The following is an 8,840-nucleotide window of genomic DNA, read 5'->3' on the forward strand; positions in this document are numbered from 1 at the left end:
AGCTAGCTAGCCGCTAAGTTAGCTTAATAGCTAAGTTGTACATCTGGTTGATGCTTCCAGCACAGTGAAGATGGGGTGGGGCTTTATTCATGAGGAGGACATACGTCCATGTGCAGAGCCTCTACACCGTTCAGGTGCAGTTCTAGAATGTTCTAGGCAGTTCTAGACTGTTCAGATGAAGTTCTAGAATGTTCTAGGCAGTTCTAGACTGTCCAGATTCAGTTCTAGACCGTTCTAGGCAGTTCCAATTCCGAAACTGTTTGTCTGTCTAGAACTGCATGTGTCTGTATGGCTTTCCAGATGGATGACACAAAAATGACCACAAAAAGCAAAAAGTGCACAATTTTCGACTTCTTTTTGTTGCCAAATAAATGTTTTAATCAATTGCAAAAGTCTGCTTTTGATTTCAAAATAGACCGTTGTAATATAGACTGATTATGGGTAAACGTAAAGGACAGTTACAACAAACCTAATGTGAACTAAAAAGTAATTTAGTATTTATTGCTTGGTTCTAAACGGACCAGGACTGACTTAAAATAGAACAAAATGGCCACTTTTTATAGACCAGTTTAAGTCAGGCCAGGAATTTCTGAGAGCAAATCACAAGTAAAGAAGTGTTAAATGAAATGTTAATGTAGTACTCAACTCCTGTCTGCTAAGACGTGTTAGACTGTAGTACTGTAGAGTGTCTGAAGGTTTTGGGGACTTTGATATAAAGTGAAGATGCGTAATCAAAAAAGACAGGAGACCTCCTCCGCTTCAGTGTTTACGGGAGGAAACCTCTGCCACTTAGCAGATCTTTTGTAAACCAGCTTCTTTGAACGAGAAGCCAAAACAGTGAGGTCTTTTCTCTTCTGGCTGAGAAACGTCCAGCGTTCCAGACTTCTGAGCCGAAGAGCAGATGGAGTGAGTTAAGACTGTCTACTCTGTAGACCAGAAGTCTGATCATGAGTCGTACACACACAGATCAGCTCAGTGCTTCAGGGCGTTTGATGCCTTCTTCTTTCTACTAAACGTTACATTTATACAAGCTAACTAGATGTTTGTCGTGTGCTATGTTATTACCGAACAATAAAATAACGCCGGGTGGTGCTAAATGCTCAGCGGGGCTTGCTGCAGAGGCCAGTGGAAAATTTGAATGAACTGATGATGTGTGCTTTATTTCAAAGAGCAAGAAACAATTTCGCAGCCATTTCCTGTTTCAATCCCTGCGTGATCTGCCCAGGATAAGAGTATGTTGCTTAGCTCGGGAGTTTCAGCTGCAGGGGATCCTATCTCTCTCTCTCTCTCTCTCTCTCTCTCTCTCTCTCTCTCTCTCTCTCTCTCTCTCTCTCTCTCTCTCTCTCTCTCTCTCTCTTGTTCTTTATTGTTGTCATTCTCATTCTTCCTCTTCCTCTCTCTTTCTCTCTCTGTGATGGGTAATTATATGATTCTCGTGCAGGATTTCGTAACTGTCCCGTTGAGTAAACTTAGATCACAATGTTTACAGTGTCTAAATCTGCTGAACCCAAAGAAGGTCATTTCTAAACGGTTTCATGTAATGTTTGACTCCTGCATGTCCTCTGCTGCATCGCTACGTAATGGCAGGGTCTGTCTTTCCACACAGTGAGGAGCAGATGGTATCCAGAACAGTTAGTCATCAGCAGGTCTGCACTACATAAAAAGCTTCTAGGCTACAATGGCCCCCTCCATTCAGACCCTCCCACTGCGTTGAGACCACACCCTCCCCGTTCAGACCACGCCCCTATCGCTGCAGCCGCTCAACCACAGAGCGTTTGTGTCTGGTTCAAGGTGGTCCACAGGCCACTGGGGCCCGATTTCTGTCTCGTCACGGCGGGTGACCTGACCTGACCTGACCTGACCTCACGTGACCTGAGCGTGGTGGTGGTGTGTGGCAGACAGGATACACCCGAGGTGTGCAGGGAGATCACTCCTGTCACACACCTGTGTCTCGTTAACGCTCGTCTACTTTATGTTGTGTTAGTGGGTTACTGGATGAAGAGAAACACACGGAACACACTGCTGAAAGTGGAGAGGAAGCGAAAGTGAAGCTAACGGGATTTTTGGTGATTGGATTTTATTTTTGTTTGTTCAGTCAGAGTAAATAGGAGGTGCTGTGACATGTTCCGGACTTCTGGTTCCTCCCACTAATCCTAGATGCAGTGCATGTGTGACAATCGTGTTTATTCATACTTGCTTTAATATGACTCAACTACACATACCAGCCTTATAATGTCTAGCAGTCAACATGTCTTAATGTCTGATAGCAGTGCTATTAAGGCATGAAACACTTACTGGACATGCATTACTGCATTAAAACATACATTTAACATTTAATTGTTTACAGTACATTTAAATTAAATTAACATTAAATTAACATTTAATTGTAACAGTAACACATTGGTTTCAAACCAGTATGATATATATTTTAGATCTAAAAATAACAATGGCACATAGGCCATTGGTGTTGATATTTTGATGTGGCTAAGTGTTCTTGGGCTATTCTGATGAATCAACTCTACAAAATAGGACTATCTGCTCAGACTGTGAAATGGTTTTCCAATTATTTATCTGGTAGAACTCAATGTGTCCAAGCTGATGGGCTCAGCTCCTCCCTCCTTCCAGTTTTAAAGGGAGTGCCTCAAGGCTCCTTAATTGGGCCTTTGTTGTTTACTATTTATGCTAATAATCTATGTGATAACTTGCCTGCTGCTGAATCTCATCTTTATGCTGATGATACTAGGGGTGACCTGCGATAGTCGCTGATTCGACTATAGTTGACTATACCCCCTAGTCGACTATGAACGTCATAGTTGAATGTACCATTCTAACTGCATGGCGGTGCCCAAGGATGCTGCTAAGCATTAGTTGTTACATGAAATGTCTTGTTTTTGTTATATATAGCCTTTTGTGAAATAAAATCATCCTAATTTCTGTTAATAAATATTTAAAAATGATGTTTGCGCATTAACAATAGGCATCTTCCTTACTACACATTAATAAATCACACTCTGCAGTAGCACAATCCAAACGAGCGGAGCTGAACACGCAAAACAATACGCAGCATCTGCCGAGATTATAACTGCTACTAAAAAACTTTCAAAGTATTTTGAAAAAGATAAAGATGAATCAAAGAAAGTAAAGTGCAAGTTATGTCATCAACGTCTTTCATTTCGCACGACAACAACCAACATGGCATAAAACGCGTAAGGCGAAAAAAAACTTTTTGTTTCGGTAGTGTCGTCTCATCGCGGTGCGTCTCGGCAAGTAGGCCTATAAACATTTTTTGATGTTGTTTGCTTTTTTTTTTTTTTTTTTTTTTTTTTGGCCCACCTCCACCCCCCCATCTTTGAAGGACAACTTTGTTTTAATGTCAAATAATAGATCAAATAATAACAATTCTGTATAATAAAGTGATGACAATTATTGGGGTTAGGTGGACCATGAGAGGATAGAATATAGAAAGAAAAGAAGGGAGAGAGAGAAAAAGAGAAAAGACAGAGGGGCGGGGAAGAAAAAAAAACATACATACATATATACAAATATATACATACAGTTGTGATCAAATTTATTCAACCCCCAATGCTGCGAAGGGTTTTATGGAATTCAGTGCACATTTGTAATTGTGTTCATAATGAAATCTTACAAGGACTTGTTAAAGAACTAAATGCAACTAAGATAGCATCAATTTTTTTTGTCATAAAGTATTAAATGGCCTTTTTGTGATTTCTTCATTGACACAATTATTCAACCCCTTTACGACTACCACTCCTAAGAACAGAGGTTCATTCCAGTGTTTTCCATCAGGTATTGAAAACATCTGTGGATGTCAACGAGCAGCAATCAAGCATGATAAGCACCAATTAGGCAGATTTAAAAGGACTGTGATACTCAGCTACTTCTAGACATCTACTGGTGTGTTTCCAAGCATGGTGAAGGCAAGAGAATGGTCCCAGAAGACAAGAGAAGAGGTTATTGCTCTTCACAAGAATGGCAATGGATATAAAAAGATTGCGAAGTTGTTAAATATTCCAAGAGACACTATCGGAAGTATCATTCGCAAGTTCAAGTTAAAGGGCACAGTGGAAACGTTACCTGGTCGTGGCAGAAAGAAGATCCTGACCGCGACTGCTGTGCGCTACCTGAAGCGTAATGTGGAGAAAAATCCCCGCGTGACTGCTAAGGAACTGAAAAAAGACCTGTCAGATGTGGGCACTGAAGTTTCAGCTCAGACAATAAGGCGCGCACTGCATAACGAAGACCTCCATGCCAGAACGCCCAGACGCACCCCCTTGCTGACTCCAAAGAACAAGAAAAATCGACTGCAGTATGCCAAAAGTCATGTGGACAAGCCACAAAGGTTTTGGAACAGTGTACTGTGGTCAGATGAAACTAAATTAGAACTGTTTGGGACAATGGACCAGCGCTATGTTTGGAGAAGGAAGAACCAGGCTTATGAACAAAAGAACACCTTGCCTACTGTGAAGCATGGCGGGGGGTCAATTATGCTTTGGGGCTGTTTTGCTTCTAATGGTACAGGAAAGCTTCAACGTGTGCAGGGTACCATGAATTCCCTTCAGTACCAGGAGATCTTGGAGGAAAATGTGATGGAGTCAGTCACAAACCTGCGGCTTGGGAGACGTTGGACCTTCCAACAGGACAATGATCCGAAGCACACATTCAAGTCCACTAGAGCATGGTTGAACATGAAAGGCTGGAACATTCTAGAGTGGCCATCGCAATCACCAGACTTAAATCCAATTGAGAACCTCTGGTGGGACCTAAAGAAGGCAGCTGCAGTGCGCAAGCCTAAGAATGTGACTGAACTGGAGGCTTTTGCCCATGAAGAATGGGCTAAGATACCCATAGGTCGCTGCAAGACACTTGTGTCAAGCTATGCTTCACGCTTGAAAGCTGTCATAACTGGAAAAGGATGTTGTACTAAGTACTAAAAAATAATGTCACTAGGGGGTTGAATAAAACTGATAATGATGTGAGCACAGTAAAGACATTTGTGGTTATTCCATCATAAATATTATGTTATGTTTGTCTAATTTATAAGTGCCTCTTTGATATAATTGTAAATAAGATGACTGAAATGATCAAAATCAATGTCAAACTGGCCAAAACACTTTATTTCAGTGGGGGTTGAATAAATTTGATCACAACTGTATATATACACAAACATGTTGTTTGCTTTTAAACCCCGTTACCTGAACCTTTCCTTATACTTTTTTGCTGTTGTGTAGCAATTTTTTAAATATTTTCAGGCAGGCATATTTTATTTAAAATATTTTTGACATTTTGCACAGTGCCTGTCTGATAGTTCGATATGCGCAATGCGCACTGACGGTTAATGTTCTCTAACGTTTCATAAAAAAATAAATAAGTAAATAAATAAAAGCTGAATAAAGCCAACCTACCGTGTTTATTCATTTATCTGAGTGTTTTAGGTTTTTACTTTGAAGAGGAAAAAAGTCCTGAATGAGAACGGGATCCCGTTTAAGGTGCTCTAAATAAAAAAAATAAAAATAAACCCGATTCGACTATTAGTCGACTAAAGGGAAAAGCTGACGAATCAGATTCGACTATGAAAATCCTTAGTTGAATACACCCCTAGATGATACTGTTATTTATTGTTCATCTTCATCGGTCTCACAAGCTTTTAAACTTCTGCAATCTGCTATTAACATTGTTCAGTCCCGTTTGACTGGGCTAAAGTTAGTTCTCAATGCAGAGAAATCAAAGGCTATGATATTTTCAAATGGTAAACAGCTCCCATCTTTACTCCCCAGCTTGGTAACTGCTCAAGGGGTCAGAATTGAAGTTTTGGATACTACAAATATTTAGGGATTTTGATTGATGAGAATCTGTCTTTCAAAACTCACATTGACAAACTGGCTTCCAAGATAAAAATATAAATTTTTGTTTAGAAGATTATGGAGATCTGCTATTTATGAACACTTCAGCCCTGCATTTGAAAAACTTGGATGCTGTATTTCAGTGTGCCCTGCGGTTCATGACAAACTGTAGCTATCAAACCCATCACTGCACCTTGTTTGCAAATGCAAAAAGTCCGTCTCTGACTAATCACAGACTGTCTCATTGGCTGTTTTTTATTTATAAATGCATTCTTGGGCACCATCCTTCATATTTATGCTCACTTCTGTCTAGAACCCTCAGCCATTATGGCCTGTGTTCTCAGGACATCATTTTGATGCAGGTCCCAAAGGTCAGAACAGAATTGGGTAAAAAGGCTTTTAAATATTCTGCCCCTATCATCTTGCAGAAGGAGTTAAAGTTATCTTCTTTTGTTACCCTTGGGAATTTTAAATCAATTTTAAAAGACAGACAAAATTCTGTTACATTTCTTGTCCATGGCTTTATAAATCTGTTACTGTATTTTAATTGTTTCATGCTGCTGTCTTGGCCATGCAGGACACTCTTGGAAAAGAGGTTTTTTATCTCAATGAGTTTTTTTCCTGGTTAAATAAAGGTAAAATAAATAAAAAATAAAAATTCAAATATTTTTGAAAAAATGATACAAGCATGTTTTTGTAAGTGAATGATGGTTGTTTCACCGAATGCTGGAGGACACTGAAGAGAAAGAGGTTTGGTCCAGCTTTTCAAACGCCAGATTAGTTTGATTAAATTCGCGATTTGTTTTTATTAATCGGGATTTGTTTAGATTTAGTTTAAGGTTGCACTAAATTTCCAAATGCAGTTTAAATAGTAGTTACTATCGCCACCTATTGGGAACTTTAATCAACTGCAAATTAGAAATATATGAGGCATAATGCATTGATTCTACCCATTTTCAATTATTATTATAAATTCCATGATAGGATTCGTTAACCTAATTGTTTTGTTCTCCATACTCACTCTAATTTGGTTCTATTTACAAAAACGTATAGAAACAATGTATTGTAACTATTTATTGTGATTATTTCCATTTTCAGAATATACTCAAATTCAAAAGAGAAAATCCATTTTGGATTAAAGAAGATAGTCTGGAGAGTGAATAATCTGGATAGTACGGCTAGCAAATACCAAACACTAAATTCTACATTTAGGTTTTTCTTTGAAACTGGAAAACGGAATCTAGCATCTTGTATATTTAGCATCTCACCACTAGGTGGTGGTGAAGCACAATTTATTTTGTTCTAAAGATGAACGTTACATAGTTTATTGATTTGTGTAGTTAGATAACTTAGAACTGATTGGATTAAAGGAGTGAACTGAATTTGTAACCATGAATCCTTACAGTATAGAAATAGAAAAATGGAAGAGAATAAATCAAAGAACAAAATTAATCCTCCTCTGTGCCTGAAGGTCCAGGCAGAGTGAGAAGCCTTGATCAAGATGAAAAGACTCAGAAAGAAAAAGATAATGAGCTTCTTTTCAAGATCCAACATATGGGAGGAGCAGAGCAAAATATGTTTGGCGCTGTTACCAAGGAAACACAGCTGTCGCAGTTACGACCCCCTTCGCATTCGCTGCACACGGCTCTGTCTGCTCTGCAATCCTTACGACTGATCTGAAGTCAGTTGTGACAAATGTACAAAAAATGAAGTAACCATGAACCAATACACGTCCACCGAACCTGTGTCCCTGCTCGGCTGCAGCGTGCCACAGTGCGACGGGGTCAAGGGCATTCCTGGAGAATCGGGTCACCGGGTCACGAACGGGCGTGGCTGGATGGAACCGGGGATAACGTCTCCAGACCTCGCAGGAAGACAAGCAGGCCATGACCTGACCGCATGCGCTCCCCGTTGGGGGGGGGGGGGGGGGGGGGGGGGGGCAGAAGGTGCGGGACGACGGCTGAGGGATGAGAGGATGGGTCGTGAGGTCAGAGGTCAGGACCACAGGACCACTGGCTGATTCTTTTGTGCGATAACACACTAAGATTTAACTCCTGTCCAGTGAGGTAAGATAGATAACACCACACACCCTGAAAATCAGCAGAAGTGTTTTTGAGGCAGTCGCATGATGTTCAACTGTACATCTGCGCCGTCTAATTGAGCCTGTCAGATGTTGCTAAGGAAAAACTCGTGGAGGTGCAGAGGCCAGATAACTCCTGGCAGCTCCTGCTGTTACACCCTCGATCTGTTGGAACACAGCGATCAGCTTTTAGAGGCTTTTGTTATTTTAACATTGTCCCGAAAGCCAAAGGCATTTGACTATAGCAAACATGAAGCAGTGACATCATTAAACACATCTTCAGTGGTTGTCTTGGTTGCTAAGCAAAATGTTGTAACCTCCCAACATGCACCACTGCGACCACTGAGAAAGAGGTGAAACAGTCTGGCCAGTCTCTAACTAGCTTCTGCAGATTAAAATATTGTTACAGTAGGATTCATATTTAATCTTCTTTGTGGTTTGAGTTAGTTTGGATTGGCTGTTTGTTAAAAAGGTAACTGCCGAATAACAATGCCTTTACTATAGATGTTTTAACAGGATTCGTAGAAAATGTACAAGGCAAGCCCAGTAACTAATAACACTGTCATTTAATAATCACTTTGAATAATTATTCTAAAATTCAGGCAACAAAAATACTGTGTAGAATCTAAGGAATTTACAAAATAATATTCAAGTTTTAGGAAAGAGACATGATGCCTGAAATCAGGATTGCAAGAGCTATGCAGTCTAGAGTCCTGCACAGTCTAGAGTCCTGTTTAGGACAGTTTAAAGTCATGCACGTTTTAGAATCCTACATGCTTTTAGTAAATGGCTAATTTAATAAGCCAACGCATTTAGCTCAGCAGCTAACCACCAACCGCTAATCACCAGGAGTGCAGTGAGGTATCTCAGTGTGCTAAAGACTCATTCCTTGCTCCGTC

The sequence above is a fragment of the Brachyhypopomus gauderio genome, chromosome 19 (genome assembly GCF_052324685.1).
Source record: "Brachyhypopomus gauderio isolate BG-103 chromosome 19, BGAUD_0.2, whole genome shotgun sequence".
Lineage (NCBI taxonomy): Eukaryota > Metazoa > Chordata > Actinopteri > Gymnotiformes > Hypopomidae > Brachyhypopomus > Brachyhypopomus gauderio.